Source organism: Passer montanus, unplaced genomic scaffold (genome assembly GCF_014805655.1).
Source record: "Passer montanus isolate IOZ18808 unplaced genomic scaffold, ASM1480565v1 scaffold81, whole genome shotgun sequence".
NCBI lineage: Eukaryota > Metazoa > Chordata > Aves > Passeriformes > Passeridae > Passer > Passer montanus.
This window is the reverse complement of record NW_024373368.1, coordinates 2,522,733-2,544,981: the sequence shown is the minus strand read 5'-3', so window position 1 is coordinate 2,544,981 and position 22,249 is coordinate 2,522,733.

Sequence of the window (22,249 nt, the reverse complement as noted above, 5' to 3'; positions counted from 1 at the left end):
GTAGGGTTAGAATGTATAAATAAGTGCACAATGTAAACAATAAACAGCTTCTGCCTAATCATATTGGTCAGTTGTCCAGGAGTCCTGAATTTCCCACAGATACCAGCCCCTGCACACACAGGAGGAGGGTGGGTTGCATCCTGGGGGAGCTCTGCTTGGTGCTCAGTTGCTGCAGCACCAGCAGCTGAGTCCTTGCAGCATTTGCAGCCAGTGGTGCAGGAGCTGGATCTGATGTCCCTGTGCCCTGCCCAAGACAGGCAGGGTTGTCCTGAAGCTCCAGAGTAAGCCAAAGCACAAGGTCATTGTGACATTCACATTCTCTGGCCAGAGAGAGATAATTCTCTCTCTGAGGGCTTTTTCCTGGAGAAGCACAGAGAGAAGAAGAGCAAAACAATTCTTATCTTTACTTGCTGATCCTGTTTTTGCACAGGTAGAATGTGTTATGGAGATTGTTTACCTGGAGTGATTTGTCAGGTGGATTCTGCTGAGGATTGTTTTTTTTCCTTGGCCAATTGGCTCAAAGCTGTGCCCTGGCTGTCTCAGTCATGGGTTTTCTTTAGTATTCTTGGTAGTATAGTATTCTTTAATATAGCATAGCATAGTGTAATATGATATAGATTAATAAAGCAATTGTTCAGCATTCTGAATCAATGAAGTCACATGCCAACCATTTCCTTCACTTGGGGTGCCCTGTATACTCCAGGTCAAGCAGAAGGCAACACCACCCTGGGCTTGTCAGGCTGATGGTGAATGCTCTCAGGGCCCTTGTTCTCTATGTTCCTTTCCTCTGGGGATATTCTCACCCTGTTCAATTGTTCTTTAACTGAGACTGAGAATCCCAGAGAGGACAAAGCCTCTGTAGTATTGCAGCAATACATGACTTAATTTTGAGGCAGATCACAGATTTCTGCCTGACATTTCTACCTTTCAACTGTTGCAAGTTTTTCTGCAAACAGTGGAGGAAAGGGAGAAAGACAAAACCACCATGTTAAATGTTAACATGCTTTTCTTCTCCCTCTGGAGGTAGAGTTCAATAAAATGTATAACAGTTTTAAATCTTGTTCCAATACATTTTTATGTGAAAATATATGAAGTATAGTCTGAAAGGACAAAAGACAAGTCTCATTTGTCCTTTAGGCAAAGGTTTTAAAGTGTTCATATATAAAATATGATTGAGAATACCAGTGACATTTCAACTAGAGACAAAAACAAGGTTAAAAACATTCTGGATTGTCCTAAAAGTGGAAGTTTCATTCCTAGGTTCTTTATGAAACCTAATAAATGAAGTGGTGTGCAATACAATTGAATTGCTGAATACAAATGTACCAAGTTCAAGAGAGAATTCAGCTGGGCAGCAGTGGCTGAATGCAGTTTTATGCACCTCTCCATGGTGTTAGGGGCACTGTGTCCTGGTTTGTTGGTGGTTTTTCTCTTCCAAAAAACAGACATATGTACAGATTTATTTCTGTAAAGGAAAGCCTCCACCTTGACTGTAAATTCTTAGGAACAACCTCTGCAGTTTGGTTAATTCATTTTAAAAATAAAGCCCTGGCCCTGGATTCAGTACCAAAATGTGCAGGTATGATTTTCTGCCTCCTGCTTTGAAGAACATTCCCTACATTTCTAGAAACAGCAATACTCCATCAGAGGGGGCTGTAGTTAAGAAAACAGCCCAGGTGAACTCTGGAATGAGCATTTACAAAGAGAAAAACACCCTTGGTGTTTCAGGCACTTTGTGCCTCAGTGGGTTTGGCTCTGCTTGGTGTGAGAAGCTGCTCCTGCTGTTTCACTGCTGCTCTCTAGAGCTGGCCAGCCATGAAACTGTGAAGTGCAGAAGTGAGTAAACTTCAGTTTGTGCCTTTTCCTGGGGGAAAGAGGAGCAATGGGCCTGTGTCTCATCCTGCCTACATGATGGGACTTGTGCTCCAGCTCACTCAGTCACTGATTTGCCTGTTGCTGCAGTGTTCCATGCTGGCTGCAGCAGATTCCAAGGGGGAAGATAGGACTGGGGGACTGATCCAAGAAACTTGTAGGAGATTTCTAATATAATTATATATTATATATATATATATATATTAAAAAATTATAGTATATAACATTATATATAATATATATAATATATTGTATAATACATATAATATATTATATAATAACTATACCTGTGTATATAATTTCTCAATTGCATTGCTTTTCCCTGACCAATGCAGCTGTGGGAGTGACTGAGCCCCTGATGTTGCAGGCAGGAGATGCATGTGGGCAGAGAGGATGGAAACTCTGCATTCTTCCAGGTAATGCAAAATACCTCAGCTTTGGGGTTGTGTCTTTTCTCCCCTCAGAGATCTGCTTTGTACCTGCAGGGATGGAGCCAGCCCACCTTGGGACAGCATTGGTCAGCAGGGTGGAGCAGTTTGGTGTGTGCACTCTTCAACTCTGATAATGACACACTGCATTTTTGGGAGGCTTATTTTGTTTGATAAAGCAATATATTGACTTGGCAGTCATTAGGGGTTTCATAGCTACACCTGCAGCTCTCCAGCAGGTAAGGTCTTAACTTGGTGCAGGCCACACTGACAGGTTGGATGAAATAATGAGTTGCTGGATTAAAAAAAGCCTCTCTTTAGATGTCTCCACTGACTTTACATTCCTACATGTGTTCCTTATTTACATTTTATTTTTAAACAACTTTTATCCTCTTCTTATCACGGTATCATAGTTTCTTCTTCATAGCAGTAGCTGCTTATTTGGATTTTCTTTTTGTTTAGGTAATATTTGTAATTCAAACTGACCTTTTTGCTACATAACCACTTGAAAAAGAGATGTCCTGCTCACATAAGGGATGCCTCAAGAGAAGGGCAGTCCTGCATAATTTCCTGTTCTCTCAGAGAAACCCTTCATACTGGAGAACTGGGGGATATTACTTTCTGGCCCTGCACACTCTCCTGGGTAGAAGGGTCCTGAAACACAATTTATTGTAAAACACACAGTGGTTACAGAGCTAGCACAGTCAATGATATTCCTTTTATTACCACTCAGATGAGAACACAAAATGACATTGGAAAGCAGTGAACTCACCAGAAGGGCAGAGAAAGCCATTAAATTCAACACGCATCATATTTCATAATCAGAATCCTGCAGTCAGAGCTGACACCACTGAATGAGTTTGTTGCAGTCATGATAATATAAAACCTGCTGCATCTGCTTCCCTTGGCACTTTTCTTTGTAGCCCCTTGCAGTGTATGGGCTATTAATCATCAGTAGCCAGGGACACTGCAGACCAATGCACTTTGTATTGCATAAATTGAAAATGCATCACTATTAGAGAGAAAACTGCCTTCCCTACATCTCTATTTAGATAGGCAGTTTCCTGAAGAGCTGCCATGCTATTATGGCTAACCACTTAATTGGAGTTATTTTCACAGCCTGGTAATTGGGGTTGGGGGGGAGGGTAATGCAATCCCTTTTGCAGCATGTATGAAAACAAGGCAGGGAGAGAGTTCCTTGCCCTACCTGGGAACCCTGACAGGGCTCCAGCTGGAGGTGAGAAAATGCAGTCAGGAAAACAGTGTCATTTAACCTCACTAAATTAACTGCACAAACGAGAGGGCTGAGTGTTCCTGGGAGGGGACAGGCTGCTGGGCCATGGGGCCTTCATGCATTTTCAGTGGCTGCATGGAGCTGAGCCAGAACAGGGGTGCTGCCTTTCCTTCCTAGTTCTCTTCACAGAAGAGGGTATGACTAGGTTTAGGAGGATTAAAAAAGTTTTAGTGGCAACCTGAGAAAAGGCAGTTGTAAATTCAGCCCTCAGAGGTGCTCTTTTTAAAGAGAACCCATTTTATTCTATAGCCATTTATCCAAGTTTTATACATAAAGAGGAAAGATGAGCATCTAATGAAAATGGGACATATAAAGTAATTTGTAAATGAAAGGATAGCTTTTAAACTGCATGTGTTTAACTGTACATTTCTTCATGGTTTGAATATTTTCTCTTGAATGGCTGAGGCCAGTGTTTGGAACTTCATTATCTTTGGTTATAGCTGCCCACACTTAATCCTCATTACATCTCCCATACTCTGTGGATCTTGTTCCCCCGTGTGTGCAGTCAATGATGTGTCAGCAGCAAGACAGGAGTCTGAGTTGAAATTATATGAATTTGAGTTGAATCCCACATCTTCTGATACTTGCTGCTCAAACACAGGTGTATCAGCAGAACTGCTCTGGCCAGATCCAAACCAGAACCCACCCTTAGACTGGGATTTATACACAAAGTTAGTTCTGAGCTGTGATCTTCAGCCTCTCCCAGCTGCTGCCTCACATGGGTGTTCTTAAATTTCAGCTACATTTCTTCAGTTGACTTCTTTGCACAAAGTTCTCTGGAAAGTATCAATGCAACCACAGCAAAAAGATATTCCTGTCTTGATTGATCCAAGCAGCCCAGGGATCTCCTGTCACTCAGACACTACATCAAAGGAGTTGGGACTGGGGAGACATTTCCTGAGATATCTGTCAGTGAGGTTATTGGCAGAGCTGGAGGCTGTGGAGGGCCCAGGCTGTCAGGTACAAGGATGGCACTGCACTGACAAAGGGATGGAGAGGGAAGGGGCAGGCTCCAACCCGCCACCACAGGCTTTGCTCTGGCTGCACAGGAACAGCAAGGCATGAAGGGGTCTGCACTTGAGTTGGCTAGAGCTCACTGATGTGCCTGATTGGTACCTCAAGAAATAAAATAAATAAATAAAATAAATTAAATTAAACAGGCAAGATCTCTAATACTTGAAATTAGGGGCAAGCAGAGCTTGTGTCCCAACAGTCAAACATTTTGTACCCCAAAGCAGGTGGTCTTGTCTATGCACATATCAGAAATATGTACTGATCAGAGTATCTTTAAAGTGAGCATGGGCACTCTCTGGAAATGTGTTGGTACAGCCAAGAGCTCTCTCAGGGAGTGTGTTATGAAACTCTGAGGAGAATTGTTAAGGATGAACATGTGGCAGTGCTCAAAGCCAGAGTCATCAGTAAACTCTGCTGAGTTTACTAATGTTGTTGTAACTAGAGGAAATACCTTGTCTTTATTTCTGTTCCTGATTGGTACCTCAAGAAATAAAATAAATAAATAAAATAAATTAAATTAAACAGGCAAGATCTCTAATACTTGAAATTAGGGGCAAGCAGAGCTTGTGTCCCAACAGTCAAACATTTTGTACCCCAAAGCAGGTGGTCTTGTCTATGCACATATCAGAAATATGTACTGATCAGAGTATCTTTAAAGTGAGCATGGGCACTCTCTGGAAATGTGTTGGTACAGCCAAGACCTCTCTCAGGGAGTGTGTTATGAAACTCTGAGGAGAATTGCTAAGGATGAACGTGTGGCAGTGCTCAAAGCCAGAGTCCTGGCTCTGCTGAGTTTACTGATGCTGTTGTAACTAGAGGAAATACCTTGTCTTCATTTCTGTTCATAACCTTTCACAAATTTTCATTCTGGATGCTTCAAGGAGATCAAGCCACTTGGCTACACAATAAGGTGCTAATTCCCAAGCTTGACAAAGAAGGGACACAGATCTGAGAGACCCCTTCACCCAGGAAAGAAGAAGGGGCATGGTGAAGTTCCCAGAATAGCACACAGCAAGTGTCATCCTCTTTTAAGTTGCACCAGTTTGTGCCTTTTGATGCTGGGATTTAATCCTATTAGGAGTTAAACTGATCAAAATCCATGCTGCTGTTGTCCTGCCCTTCCCTTCCCTTCCAGCCTGCTCCTGGGGCTCTGGTGCTCCTCTGCAGGGCTGAAGCAAAGAGCTTTTGGTGTGCTCAGCCTCAGCTGAATTGGCTCTCAGAACTGCCTTAGGGAATGTGTGTGATGGTGCCCAAAAGGGAGGGGAAAGGGCAGCACTTTCCTCCAAGGAGTAGAACTGAGTTTTGAGTTCTGATCACTGGCTCAGAGGCAGGCAATGGGCTCAGAAGTCACAGCCCAGGAGCTGTGCTGGCTCTCAGAACTGCCTTAGGGAATGTGTGTGATGGTGCCCAAAAGGGAGGGGAAAGGGCAGCACTTTCCTCCAAGGAGTGGAACTCAGTTTTGAGCTCTGATCACTGGCTCAGAGGTCACAGCCCAGGAGCTGTGAAGGAGAACAGTGTCCTTACCATGGAGGGCAGCTGACTCCTGTGGAGAGGACATTGAGGACTGGACCTGAAGAAATCTGAAAATTGCTCAGTTAAAGAAGGAACCACTCAGACATTGGCTAGTTGCCTGCATCTTGCAGTTTAATGAAAGCTTCATTTCAGTCCAGGTAAGCTGGTGGTGAGTTATAACCAGGGCCAGTTGTTGGCTATGGGGTAAAGCAGTCAGGGTGGTGTTCACGTGCCCTCTGAACAGAGAGGAGCAGAGAAAAGAATGATCAAAACAATTCTTATCTCATTTGCTGCTCCTATGTTTTTGAACATGTGGAATGTGTTGGAAGATTATTTACCTGAAGGGATTGCTTGATTGGATTCTGGTGGACATTGTTTATGTTAATTAGCCTATGAGGTCCAAGCTGTGTCTGGTCAGCAGACAGTCAAGAGTTTCTTCAGTTTTAGTATAGTTCTTTTTAGTGTAATACAGTGTAAAATAGATATAGTACAATATAGTATAATAAAGTAATTGATTAGTCTTCTGATATCATCAGGAGTTCTGTGCATCATTCTTCCCTGTTTCTGGGCCATCATAAATCTGACAGTCAGCTCCTTGATGATACAGAACAGGGAGGAGTCATAGAACCATAGAGCAGACTGAGCTGGAGGGGACCCACAAGAATTATTGAGCCCAGCTCCTGGCCCTGCACAGGCACCCCAACCATTCCACCCTGTCCCTGGGAGTGGTGTCCAAACACTCCTGGAGCTCTGGCAGCCTCAGGACCATGCCCATTCCCTGGGCAGTGCCCAGCTCCCAGCCTAAACCTCCCCTGACCCAGCTCCAGCCATTCCCTGAGGAATGCTGTTCAATGCCTGACCCCACCCTGGGGAAAAAATTTTCCTTATCCTATTATTTTTAACTGGAGGAAGCAAGAAATATGTGCTATTTTAAAATAATTGGGTGGCTTTCTGTGTTGTAATCAGGAAAGGAGCAAAACTGTATTCATGTGAGCTCAGCACAGGGCAGGCCTGGTGAGAGTGTGGCTCTGGGCCTGATGTCTCTGTCTGGTACCCAAACATTAATTCTGCCTATGAAAAAAATAGGCAAGATGCATTTAGGGAGATTTTGTGTGCTCTTTGCTGTCAGTCACAAAGAACTCTGAAGTCTTGAGAGCTACCAGATCTGATTTTCAAATGTAAGTAGCTACAACAACCACATTCATGTTATGAGCAAGCCCTTTTGAAAATCAAGCAATGCTGTCTGCTCAGACTATTGCTGCTGCTGCTCAGTGTTGGTTTCTACAAAGTTACATATTCAAAACTTCTGAAACTTTTTCCCTTAAAAACCAGCATAAAAAATCCCCAAATCCACACACTCACATTTAATGTTATGTGTGCATGGAGGTATCTTGTTGAAAGAAATAAATTATGCAGAGGTTTCCTAAATAATTTAACAGATACAGTAAACAAAAATGATGACTTTTTACAAAACAACCTCAACTTGCTAGCATTTTGTTCCTGTGGTAGCAGATGTGGATCTGTGTTTTGAGGCTTTAATTTAAATCCCAGAGTGTCCTGTCCTGTGTCAGAGCAGTGTTGCAGATGCAGAGCAATGTCCCAAAACCATGTCAAATGCTGTGCATCCTTCCAAGTTTCTCCTGTAAATTAAAGTGTCTCAATGTCCCAATGTTTACTGTAAAACTGTTCGTGTAATAAAATTAAATATCCTCATGTCAGCCAGTGAGTGTGGCTTTGAGAACAAGATTTCCTTTTATTTGTTAGTTAATATGATGAGGGGTTAAAACAGGAAACCTGTTCAAATAGTCAGTTCAGCTGACCAGAAAAAATACAAAAAAATACATGGAGTGGAAACCATAACAGATTTCTATCTGTAGACTACTTTCTTTAGATGGATTTTTCTTACTCAGCAATGCCTTTTCTTAATGTCTCAATGTCACTTTGCTAAACACAAAGTTATATTTAATGCCAATTTTAACTCTCTCTTCAGTAGTAAGAGCAAATCATGAAATAACAAATACCACGTAAAATAAAATGCTTCCAAAAGACAAGAAGTTTTCATTAAGGTTGAAGAATTACTATTCTTCTTCAGTATTGGAATAACACTTGCACTCTGTTGTAAGACTTTGCAACTGGTAGAATAAGTTACAGCAGCTAAGCCAGGTTTTACATTTACTTGGTCCTTGGGAGGATGCTGGGATTAAGCCTAGAAGTAAGTGAGACCTCACTGATTTAGTATCAAGTGCCTCAAATGTGTTAACTAAGTATAAAAGCTAAAACCTGAGGCATCAACACCACCTGTTTGCCCAAAGCTGTGTTACAGAGACAGTGTGCTTCTGTACATGGTGAAACTGCTCATGGATTTGACTTCACTCCCTGTGCTGGGGTAAATTGAAGGTGAATTCAGTGCACTGCCCTCTGCCAGTCTGGGGGTTCAGCTCTGCTGGGCAGGGAGGTGAGCAGTGGGAGCAGTGCTCGCTCTGAGCTGGCTCAGCCTGGTCTTTTAGGCACTCGAGGGGTGCCAGTGTGGATCACACACTAAAAATCATCCCCAGTGTTCTGCCTGGGAACAGACTGAGCTCTGAGAATCCTTGCTCCTAGCCCCACGGAGCCTGCTGGTTCAGTGCCATTCCCCAGCTCCAGGGGACACACAGTGATGTCCTTGCAGGCTGCAGTGGTGTTTCCCACTGGCTCCACGAGGGCAGTCAGCAGTGACAACTGGCTGCATGCAGCAGTAGCCTGGTATTTTCACTGTGGGGAAAACACAGCTCTGAAATCACCTAGTCATTTTTGTGAAACTACATGTTCAAGATTGATTACTTACTTCTGGAATCTGTTGCAGCTGAAATGAAGCTGTTTAAAGACTTACAGGAGCAGGGAGTCAGGGTCATCCACGTAAATCACTGCCTGCTGACAAGAAATGTAACAGTTTGCTTAGTTGTTAGGAAAGCATACTCAACTGGATATGCTGAAATCTTAATGGTGCTTTTCCTTATTATTTGATACAGCTAGTAAAAAAACCTCAAACAATAAAACTGCCTTACAACAAGCTTTAATTATTTTATGAAGTGAGCAGAAATGTCTCGAAACAACATTTGGAAAAAAGCTTCAGTTGATCAAAACCAAATCCCTCCCTCTGTGTATGCACAAATACTTGATTTGCATTAATTTAATATTTCAACTAGCTGTATTTGGAAAAATCATTGTCACAAGCTTCCTTGCTGGTGAAGGAGCTCAGCAGAACAGGAGGAATGGCAGGGAATGAGAGGCAGCACTTCAGGGATGTGAAATGAGAGAGTTGCTCCATCAAGTCCAGGAAGATGCCTCCAGTGGAAGAGCAGTAGACAAAATCTTATTTATCTCCCTGGTTTGCTGTAGGACAGCTTTCCATACTGCAAGCACGAGATTCCTTTCACACTGCCTTCTGGAGTGAGTTCCAGCTAGTTCTTGTGGTATTCACATGCCCTCTGCACAGAGAGAGATTCAGCTGTCTCAGGAGAATCCTGAGAGAAGCTGAGAGAGAAGCAGAGAAAAGAAGGATCAAAACAATTCTTATCTCATTTGCTGCTCCTGTGTTTGTACCCATGTGGAATGTGTTCTGGAGATTGTTTACCCAAGGTGATTGCTTAATTGGATTCTGGTGGTGGTGTTTTGGATTCATTGATCAATTGGATCCAGTGTGTGTGTCAGGACTCTCAGAGTCACAAGTTTTCTAGTTAGTTAGAGGTAGTTCTTGTTAGTGTAATATAGTTATAGTATAATATAGTATAATAAAGTAATTAATTAACCTTCTAATATAATGGAATTCTCCACATCATTCTTCCTGCCCGTTGGGCATCATAGCACTGACAGTTCCTAGAGGAAAACAGAAACCTGTGGTAAGGAGAGTTTGTTATGGACTTCACCCACTCTGGATATATCCAGCACCACCCTGGCTCCTCCACCCAGGAGAGTTCTGTGCTTCCATCCAGGTGGTTGCTCACTGTCTGATGGCACCAGGCATGAGCTGGGTGTGCTCCCTGTGCACACCCCGTGCTGGCAGGACCCACAGCCTCAGAGCTCACAGGAGCTGCTTGCAGCTGCCAAACACATGCCCTGACCTGGAGTTTCAGATTGTATGTTTTTCTACCAAGGGAGTTCTTTAAAAGAGCACTTAAATTCTTAAAAGCATTTTAAAAGAGTTTTTATAACTCTTCAGAAGTGTTTTCTGTTCTGACATATGGAGAAAGTAATAATATTTTTCTGTTTATCAATCAATCCATTTTACTCTTTATAATCAATCCTGTTTATATTTAATCAATACCTTTTTTATTTAATTGTTTACCAAAGTAATCTTTGAAATTACTCCTTCTTCCAGTCATTTGTCTCAACCAGCTCTTTACCAAAGCACAACTAGCTTACTCTTCAGCACTAAGGAAAACTTTACTAAAAAAATTATTTTCAACAAAAGTATCCTTCAGGTGAAGATGGAAACACTTGTCAAATTATTCTTTTGAAAGCTTTCCATGGCATGTCAATCAGTAATCTCTCATTATTTAAGCAATCCCTAGAAGGTAAGAGATTTTAAGGATGTACACTGTCTGTGGAATCACTCCTTTGTTGAACTGCTTTGTGTAAAACAAAAGATTCCCCTGCCCACTGATGGGATCTGCAGTCAATAGAGATGGATGAAAATTAGTTAGGGAAGTCTTTTTTTTTGAAATCAAGAAAAACTTTTGAAAGGTTTCCACAAAGACAGAAAACATAAAAGAAAACAGAAACGATAAAAGAAATTATCTAAAAATATTTTCAGGATCTAAAATTTGAAGTATTTTTTCACAAGGCAGAAAATTCTGCTCATGTTGATGAAATGTTAAAAGTCTTGATTAAAAATGTTTCCTAAGTACAAGAGTGCTTCTTTTACAGATATTGCTATCAGATATTCTCACTGCCAAATGTAAACTTGCACTTTATAGTGGCATTCAAACCCAGAAATTTCATTGAAAAAAAGAGAAACAAATAAAGAAACATATGTGTATACACACACACATATAAATATATGTGGAGCCTGTTGCTAGAAGTAAGCAGCTCAGACAAGAGAGTGCACAAGGGCTGTGCTCCTGTGTCCCACCCTTTTCTGGTGTTAAGAGTTTAAAAATGTATTTCTTAGAGGTTTCTGAGAAAAGTCTGGATTTCTGGTGACTTTCTGCAATTACTTTGGGTTCAGCAGTGCAGAAGCAAAGAGTACCAAACAGACTCATGCATCAGATGCAAGAAAATGTTGGCCATTGTTTAATACTTGATTTCCCCCCCATGCAGATGCTGAATGCTTTCTTTGGCAAAACTGAAAGCCAGCCCCTTCAGAAAAGCTACCCCCAGTGCTGGAGGTTTGGTTCTGTAACAAGATTGTGAAATAGATGCTACTGCCTCTCTCACTGTAGAAATATGAAAATAGAGACACAATTTTCTGTTCCTAAATATTGAGTTCACCACTTGTGTTTTTCATGTGTGTGCCAAAGCCTGGTCACCCCAATGTCTGAAGGTTGAATAGTTATTTATAAAGACAAAAAGAACAATTAAGATGGGAAGGCAGAATTTAGAATCCGGAAATTCTGTAATTTGTGGGCTGGAAAGGCACAGAAACAGACCCTGAGTGCTCTTTATTAGCTAATAACACTTGTAAGCACATGTACTTGAAGTTGTGTGACTTTTTTCTTTCTTTTAACCATATTAGCTCACCTAATCTGAAAGGGGTCTATTTCAATAAGTATTAACCTGAAAGCAAATTCAATGCAAAGAGTGTTTTCTACCAACTAATAAACAGTAGTAGTACTACTGGTACTACAGATTATAGGCTAAAATCATTATTGCAAATACTGAATGTACTTTGTAGAAACGCCAGTCTTTTTTTTTCCTATTCTGCAATTTTTGTTTAGGAAAAGAATATTTAATATTAAAAGTATAGTGACTCCTTTGAGCTCATGTGGGATTGGCAGTGGGAATGAGGTTCTGTTTTATTTGAATTTCATGTTGTGACTGAGTACAATCCCTTCTTCCAGTCATACCATTCATCCTCAGGCCCCTAAGATAATAATGTTGTTTGATTTGTAAATTTTAACAGCCTGTGGTTTTGCAAATATAACTCAAATTCGGTGTCCTGGTTTGAGTTAGATTTATAATATAAAGAAATTGCCACTTAGAGTGAATTTCTCTTGTAGAAATTCCAAATGTGGCTCTCCTAAAACACTAAATACTCCCCTTCATTCCAACACATAACATGTGTTTGCAAAGCAAAACCAGAATTAGAACAGCAGTTTTTGCTGCTCCAGCTTGTACTGTTGCTGCAGAGAATATCACAGGGCTCATGTTAACCAGGCAGAGAGGAAGGAAAAGGTCAACATTTTCCTCAAAACTACTTTGTCTGAAGTAACCTCCACAAAACAGGAGAATGTTGTTGGGCATCACAGATGAGTGTTTTCTATTAAGAGCAGTTTGTAGCAGCTCCAGGTACCATGGCAGTGCTCATTAGAGAGAAACCCCAGCACAGGGTGGTTTGAATTCCTGCTGCTGCTGTTTACACTGTGTTTTGTCAGGGGCTTTGTCAGCTATTGCTCTGCTGGGTTTTCCTTCAGCTCTTTAAAGATCCCTCCTCAAAGTTACATGGCTCTTAAAATGATAATAAAACAAAGAGCTAATATCACAGTTTAATATTTCAATTAAATGACAGCATAATAATTTGCATTAATTGTAGCTTATTAATTGCAAAGGACAACATCTTTTTTTGTTGTACTTAAAGATTTTATTAGTAACAGACACTTTTAGTTAGTGTTTGTTGCCCCAAGAGCTTTAGAGGAACTGATTTTCTGTCAGAAAAGATTGGAATCAATTGCATTCCTCCCTTCCAGATAGTGCTAAAACATTTATTTAAAGGTTTATATGCTCACCCTGCCTTATCTGTATTCCAAGTCACTTGTCCAATGAAATAAAATTCATTCATGCCTTCCTTCACTGTGTTATTGACAAAGTAAGCTTTATGTGGCTGGAAGCCAGAATTCTGTCTTTTGGGAATACCTCTCTCTAAACTTGTCCAAAAGAATTATTTTATTGCATTTTTCATGCCACTTCAAATGTGTTTGAATGGTAAGTCCTAGAAGCTGGGCTGTCTGTGACCATATTAGCCTTTTGAATTAGCAGCATGCACAGCATGATACAAGTATGAGATTGTAAGGAAGGAGTGTGTGTGGCTACTCAATTCTTTAATTGATTTTTTTTCCCTGCATATTAACCTACACGACACTACTTGATTCTCCTATTCAAGAACTAGGTCAAATAATTTTTTTTAAATGCCTGGCATTAAGGTGATGGAAAGTTTGCCACCAATTAATGTCCTTTAGCCTCTGTGCAAGAGCTGAAAACTAACTGTGCTATTGTAACTGCAGGTCCACTGACGAGGGAAGAGAATGATGAGATTCATTTTCTCTGAGTCTTCTCAGCTTCCCAGGAGGGGAACCCTGGGCGAAGGAATCATGTTCAGAGAATGTGAATGCCACACTGTGCCATGTTTCATTTGAGGAAAAGGAGCAGCTGCTGTTTCCAGTCCTGCAGCCAGTGCTGCAGGAGCCACATCCAGCTGGCTGTCGGGGGAACACAGAAAAGCTGCTGAGGTCCAGGTGGTTTCTCTTATACAAAAGATAGAGTAGATCATCACTGACTTAAATACTGAACCAACCAGAGCAAGCTGGCCTGGCAGCCACAGTGAAAGAGCTCAGAAGTGAGAGGTGTACATTGCTCAAGTGCCACTTCCCTTCCCTGTGGACATAGAGATCTTGTAAAGCCAACAAGAAGGAGAGGTAAAAGTAGAATCCAACAGTGGTGTGCTGATTGGAGACTAGAATGGGGAGAGGGAAGCAATAAAGTTACCTTCTCCTTCCGTCACTCAGCAGCTTCACAGAGCTGACCCTGGAGAGAACAACAGTTTCTCTTATACAAAAGATAGAGTAGATCATCACTGGCTTAAATACTGAACCAACCAGAGCAAGCTGGCCTGGCAGCCACAGTGAAAGAGCTCAGAAGAGAGAGGTGTACATTGCTCAAGTGCCACTTCCCTTCCCTGTGGACATAGAGCTCTTGTAAAGCCAACAAGAAGGAGAGGTAAAAGTAGAATCCAACAGTGGTGTGCTGATTGGAGACTAGAATGGGGAGAGGGAAGCAATAAAGTTACCTTCTCCTTCCATCACTCAGCAGCTTCATTCACAGAGCTGACCCTGGAGAGAACAATGTGCAGAGGCACTGGGATATTACAGCACTTAATTCCACTGCCTCCACCACAAACTAATTAAAACCCCTCTGATTCTACCAAACCCCTTCCTCTCTATTTTCATTTCCTTTCCAAACAGGAATTCAGTTTAAAATTGACAACCTTTGGGAACTCTGCAATAAATAAGACTATTTAAGTTATTCTAGAGCTTTCTTAAGTTTCCCTTAGAGAAGCTATCCACACATTCAGAAACGTGGATGAACTGAGAATTGAAAGTTGAATAGATCTAATTGTTTAAGTTCTCACAACTGAGGGTGGAAAGAGAAGGCTGGGAAAGAGGAATTAATCCCATTTCTCTTACAGAAACTGCCTTCTCTCTAATGGTGCTCATATGATGAGCCAGCTTGGGGAAGATGCCACACCAGCAGCCCCCACAAGCCTGAGGTACCCTGGGCAGGTCTGCAGAGAGAGCTCCCACATACACAACAGTGGACTCATCAGGACTCATCAGATTCCTTAATTGAGGTGAAAAGTGTATCAGGGCATGCTACCACTGGGTCTCACACCAGTCTCACACTATTTCCTTGACAGCTCTGACATCTTGTACTGGCCTGTGTTCCTTAGTGTGTGGTTCCTTTACTGGCAGGAAAGGAGTCCTATATTGTGACTCACATTCACTTAGTGATCCATCTTCCAAAATTTAGCAATTCTTTCTTCTAACCCTCTTCTACTTTGTAACTTCAAAGAATAATTGTTCTGCATAACCATAATTCTGTCTGGGAGCTCTCAGGTGTGCAGGTGAGACAAGGAAGAGAGTTTTTTTTTCTGCATGCTGGACCTTGTTTTGGTCAGGTGTTGGAAATGAAGAGAGAGAGAAACTGGGTGTGATGGTCAAAGAATCTGAATTTATTGTGAAGTATAACAGCTTATGTACTTATTCTAGGAAGACTAGTAATGTTTTACTACATTGATTGGGTTAATCATCACATAAACTGACTTATACATTTTAAACCTCTTGCTTGCAGAAGTCTGGTGTAATTTTCTGTTTCTGGTAAGTCAGTCTGTTTGAATCTTCCTGCAATCTTGATTTAATCTTCAAAGTTCTGTTTGCTCTTGCCAAGGTATTTTGTCCGTCAAATCTCTTATGCTGACCAGGTCCAAAGTCCATCATCTGTGTTTTGTATCCCAATAGTCAGGTGTTGGCACTAAATGATTGATGTTGGTCCTTTCCAAGTCCAATTATTCCATTCTATCTTAATTTTCCTTTGTACAGTAGTGCTGTTTTGGGAGTATATGATATTTTGTACAATTGTCAGTTATGCGCACATCAGTTTAACACTCTCATGTGAGGGCCTTAATTATTCCATTCTATCTTAATTTTCCTTTGTACAGTAGTGCTGTTTTGGGAGTATATGATATTTTGTACAATTGTCAGTTATGCACACATCAGTTTAACACTCTCATGTGAGGACCTAAACAAAAGAAAATTTGGCTATGAGCAAGTAGCCTTCAATGTAGCAGATTTGGACCTAAAGATAAATACTCAGTTCTATGATAAACCTTTCTCATTGTGCTAATGGTGTTAATCAAGGTATTAATTAGGTAGCAGTGTCTGACCTACAGCTTTTTTGTGTCTGTGCCTTATCTGCCTGTGGCCCAATGTGTCTGAACTGCTCTCCTGTGGCTACCAGCAGGAAGCTTGTGTAGCCAGCAGGAAAACTTTCCACTTCATAGCAACAGCCCTATTGCATTTGCCAAAGAACATGGAAAGCATTGAGGCTCTCCAGACAGTCCCAAAAGGAACCCCAGCAGAAATACCTGTGACTTTTGTGCTGATTCACTTCTGAGGTCATAAAGTTGAGTTTGTGACCATTCCTACTTTCTTTGTTGCCAGATGAAATGATAATAAATAAGTCACAAATTTGGATAGCAAAGCAAATTTGGTAGTCTAAGCAATGCTGAGCAGTAGTTACCTTAAAGGAAGCTTTACAACTATCATATTAGTTACAGAACAGTCAGTCTACTACAGTTCTGAGTCATTCTGTGCTTAAAAAATTCCCAGCTTTGAAACAAATCTGCAGCACAGAATAAAGTTTTCTATTTGTTTAATCCTATGTCAAATGCAAGCCAGTGCTGTAAAATAGAAAGCAGAGCTCAAGTAGGCATCTGAGGATACTTTGTTTTCCTCCTTTTGGACAAAGAGCCTATTTTTAGAAATGCTTTTACTTAGAAATTAGAAACCATTCACAACTGTAACACTCAAGGCTTTTAATTTTGAGCGTGCAATTGAAGGGGATGTGCTCTCTTCCCTTGGCCAGGCCACTTTTATAACACAGCCCATGAGGTTTCACCACCTTGAAAAACAAGCTGGGGAAGTTAGTCACCTCCAGTGCCTTTCACTAGGAATATTTCCTGGGAAGCTTTCTAGACTTCCTAAAGACAGATGTGAAGCCAAGACTCATCAGGCTCCCCTGGGATTGATTCTCCTGCTCAACCCTGTGCAAACCCACCAACACCCAACCTCCAAACCAGGATTAGCACGTCTGTGCATTGCTTTTGTCAATTCTCACACTGGAGAGTTCTTCCACTCCTCCTGGAACTCACAGGGAGCTGTGGCATAAACACTTCACAATGAATTGGCCTCTGCATCAATAAGCAATCTTGTCCTTTGGTGTCTGTAAACTCTCTAATGTGATGCTGGTCTGGGCACCTTTGGCCCAGCCCAAGTGACTCACATTAATAAACATTAAATACATTTCTCATAGGGTAAGAGAAATCAAACCTTCCTCCCAATCCCTGCCCTTGGAGCAGACACCTGAGTGTGGGAATCAGAAAAACAGAAACTTCCACAGACACTCCAGGGTTTTATTTGCAGCCTTGGGAGAAGCTTGGATTGATGTAAAAATACAATACACGGAGATTATGCAAAAAAATAATAAACTTATGTTTTTATAGTTGTAAGAAATAATATGCCTTAAGTAATGAGAAACTGCATTGATGAGATAGTGAAGGTTTTATAATGTAGGGGTGTGGTTGTATGGAATAAATTAAGAGTTTAGAAGTTATAATAGAAGTGTATGTGTGCATGTGAGACAGAAACCTATTGGACAAAAGTATCCACAGTGCAGTAGAAGTAAATAAAGGTGATAGGTTAGAAAAGCAAAATAAACCCTGTGGCAACTGTCCATTGGGTTAGAAAGTTCTGTATTGCCTTGTAATAAAGGACTTGTGAGTGCTCTGGAGCTATGGCCAAATGCCTGCTCCTCTGAGACTGATGTTTGTCTGAGAAATAAATCATTCTTAGCCCCAAAACAGTCCCATCCCTTCATTATTAGCAGTGACAATGACACCCGAGGGCACACAGGGCTTCTGCAGCACTTGGGGAGGAGGTGAGTGAGTGATACTGAGGGGGCTCCCCCACGGTACCCCCAGGGTGAGAGCTTGGGGCACAGCTCCCTCCTGCTGGCCCAGGGGCAGCTGTTGGCTCAGCAAATGTGATCTCTCTCCAGCAGGAAATGGAATCTCAGTGGGAGAGTGGGGGCTCCTAACAGAATTCAGACTCATTCACACGCCAGCCATGCCCCAGGAGCTGGTTTGCAGTGACCTCGTTTGCCCTCTGTTGTTACACATTTGTCCCAGCAGCACAATTTCACAGGCAGCAAACATTTAAAAATAGCTTCAGATATGACTAATCAAAGACAAAATCTTGCTTTCAGCTGCCACTTGGCAGCTTTCACCCTTGTGGTGGGTGGGTGGTTTAAAGAGGTAGAAAGCAAATATTTGGATTCTGAAAACACTCCTACTGCACCTTGTTTGTGTGTTTATATTTTAATAAACTACCAGCTGAATGGATGATTAATTCTAGAGAGATGGATACACAGAATGTAAAAAGATCATTTTGTGTTCAAGCAACCTTGCTAAGGCAAAGCTGATACTGTCCTGATGGGCCAAAGTAATTTTCCTCATGATTATGAAAAAACTCAAACATGTTTATGTGAAATGTGAACTTGATAGTAGTTCTTTTAAGGGAGGAAAAAGAAAGATAAATTCCAGTGAATTCTGAAATAGTTTTGTACTGATATTATTTAATATAACCACTCTCATGTATAAGAATAGGATGACAACAGAGGGAGAGAAAACAAATCTATCAGATAAGTGTGAACTTGCCCTGCATCAGAATTTCCTGCCCTTGCCCTGGCACAAACAGTCCTAGCTTTATCCCAGGGTTTAGAGCAGGACACAGTCAGTTCTGGGACAATTTGAGTGCTTGGAACTTCCCAAACATCAGGACCTTGCTTGGCCTTCAAACCAATTTGTACCAGGCTAGAAGGAATCCCCCACATTTCCCAGGATTTACTGGCAGGGCTGGGTATCAGTGGCCCCATGACCCTCTTCAAAACAAGTGATCTTTTTTCTTAGGGCAGGTCTCAGAACTTTTAAGGTTTCTTAATTTAGTTCACAGCCAGGTTTTCAGATATGTTTATTGCAGACAGTGCTCACACTATGAACAGGGAGCATCTCTCTGTTGAGTGTACCCAACAATCAGTACAGGTGAGACTTGCACCTTGTCAAGTTGGGTGCCAAAATCTGTCTTTGTTTGGAAAGCCAGGTGTGTGCTAAGGAAGGCAGGAGCCTCCCCTGAAACAGGAAATGTAAATCCCCTTCCTCCAAATTGTTATAAATTTTAAATTAAGGGGCTCTCAGGCAAAGATATGGGAATAGGAATAACAGTTCTTTACTAGGGAAGAAAATAAAAAGATAAAATAAACAATGCAGTAAACCAAGACAACACTGACAGAGTCAGAACACAACCTGACACCCTGTGTGTCAGGCTGCTGGTAGCATCCAATTAGAATTGTGGCTGCAGTTCTCCTGCAGTGTCAGGTGTGGTTCTGCTGGAGCAGGGATCCTGTAGAAGGGTGCAGTCTTCCCTTGAAGATCCAGTGCAAGAGGCAGCTTTTGTTCCTCTGGGAAATCCAGTGGAGAAGCCATGCTGGTGTTCCAGGATCTCAGATTATATCCAGGTAGGAATGCTTGGCTCCTCCCTCTTGGGTTGCTGTCATTTGTATCAGCCATGCAGTGACATTCAGTAGCCTGTTATCAGCAGGTGTCCCCCCAGAGGGAGGAGTGGGTGTGGAAGAGGTAAGGAAAACTGCCCAATGAATGGAAGACAACTGCCACACAGGTGGCAAATAGAATACAATTTGCTTGGCAATCCAGGACACTTTTCTTGAATCAGCTCCTAGACAAGCTTTGGCAAAACACAAGGTTTTAGGTGATGAGGTTTGCTAATGGAAAAACCAAGCAGGTGCTTAACAAACACCAGGAAGGATCAAAAGCCCTTCAGGACAAGTCTCCTATGGATGAAATTGCAACAGCACAAGTCAGAACTTCCTATATAAGCATTTGGCTTCAAATTCTACATTGCATGACAGAAACTAGTATTTTGACAGCATTTTCACTGATGCAGATGTGCCAGACTGTTGTCTGTAAAGCACAGCATGGATAGGGTAAAACAGCCCTTCCCATTTCTATGGTCTCAGACACGAAGGTCAGACACATGAAGGACTGTAAATGGTAAAAATAAACATCCCACAGACCTGGGCCTTTGGCACCCAGAAGGGAATCAGCTGTTCCTGCATTCCTGCAGACTCCTGAGATGTGTATAAAAATAGCTTTTATGGGAAAAGCAAAAGCCTCTCCAACTTATTTTTTTAGCATTTCACAGACTTTCCTAACCTTTCAGCTGGGGTGATCCTCTATGCTTCATCCATTTTATGTTTTTTAATGAGGTGAAAGTGTCTGTCTAATTTAAAGACATTAAATTGCTTTAATTTTGCAGTTCTTCAGGTGTTAAGTCTAGTTTTGTTTTCTGAAGTTTTGCTGATACTTGTTTTCAGCTAGGAAAAAAAGACTTTGGAAGTCTCTGAAATTCGGGTAAAATTTACTATTGCAAGAGACTACAAGGTAAAGTTTTCTAGGAATTGACTTGTTAGCTCAGTATCAGGACAGCTGATGTGACAAGTGAGAGTGGGACCAAGGGAAAAAAATATATTTCCTCAGGTCACCTGGAGCTCCCTTTACCTATTCCATTCACAAATTCTAAGAAGTAAGTTTTGTTAAAGAAATAAATAGCTCCCAATCTTAACAGTGAAGACAAGTAATTAACAAAGAAAAATCTGTAGTTAAGAAAAAGTTCCTCTGAAAACAGACTTAAATAATGAACAGTGTGTTATATCTCATTGAATCTCATCAGGGCCGCTAATATTGACTGCTTGTAACATTCTAAGTGGTAAGTAAGTAGTACAATAGATTTAGATCAGGAAATTTCTGCACTGAATCATTTACTTGGTTTTTTTCTCTCAGGAAAAACAACAAAAAAGTTGTTTTCCAAATCGATAAACTTAGAGAGGACTTCTGTACTATAAAATAAGGAAGTCTCCCAGCCTTCATCTTCCATAACATTGCCAAAGAAAGATCTGTCCATAAGCTACATTGCCTGTGTTGTTTCTGCTGATTTTATGAGGAGTTCCTCTGATGTCCCATTAGGACTAAGATCTGAATTTGAAAGACCTGAGTGCTCTTTGCTGTGAAAATGCTGAGCCAACCTTGTCTAGCAACTCTTGGCATGTAAAGAAGGCTGGTAATTATCATTTTCATCTCTAAATGTTACAAACAACAGTAAATTTGGTAGGATCTACTTTTAGATCTCACGGTAAAAGGCAGACAGTTTCAGAGAATAAATCAATTTTCTTCTACTTTTGGTTTACACTCCTTCCCCCAAGCAAATGTCTAATTACCTTAGATAAACATATGTAAACATGAGCCTTCCCCTCAGTAATCCACCTTCTATGTGCCTGGTTTATACCAAAGTTAATAAGCTCAGTCTATTTACCATACTACTTAAAATGGTGCTTTTAATGCTCTATCCAACTTCATGGTCTTTTACCAGGAGTAAAAAAGGCATTGGAATTAGGGAATGATCATCTCTGATGGGTCTGGGTTCAATAACAGAGACTTCTAACCTATGAGTCTACGAACAGAAATGCCAGTAAACAGATTTGCAGAAGTGTTTGATCTGTTCTCCAAAAGCATTAATTTTCATTTTTATCCTGTTTATTCTTCTGTGTAATAATTTCTCATTCCTGATTTGGAGAGGAGACCCATGCATTGTCATTCAGAATGCCACAAAATTCAATTAAGGGCTGGCTGCAGCATCCCTTCTTGGTTTGTGAATGATTCCAGTGAGAAAAGCAGATGACTTTTTCCATCACAAAGAGTGCCTGCTAATTTTAACAGAGCAGACAGCCGTAAGCTATGCAAGCTATCATTAAACAATAAAGAAACATTAATAAAATGGCTCAAGGGGTAGTCTCATTCAGCCAGGGGTGAAACTACTCTTTGAACATTTTAGGGAGCAAGGACATGAAATAGTGTCACATCTCTGGTAATGCAATTCCACATCCACCAGACTCCAGGCTCTGGAAGCCCAGCTTGCTCCTCCAGCTGATCCCAACTGCCTGGCAGTTCTGCTGGCTGCCAGTCAGGTGTCAGCACTACAACCATCTTTACCTCAGAGGTGTACAGGCACCTGTCAGCTTGATGGAAGCAGTCTGTGTGTAATGAAAGGATGAAATGTTGATTCTGGTCCTCTAAAATCATTATTATAATTTTAATTATGTATGTCTCAGTTTACTTTTCAAGATGACCAAAAGTTTCCAAGCAAGCTTTAATTTCTCTTATTTAGAAACCCTGAGATATCTTTAGACATCTGGAAAGTACCTCACTTTCCCCCACAGGTATTTAATGAGAATTTTCTGACTTCTACCCACGTAGTACATAGTCATGTTTTTAATTCTTTACTTCATGACTCAAGGGAGCGAGGCATGGATT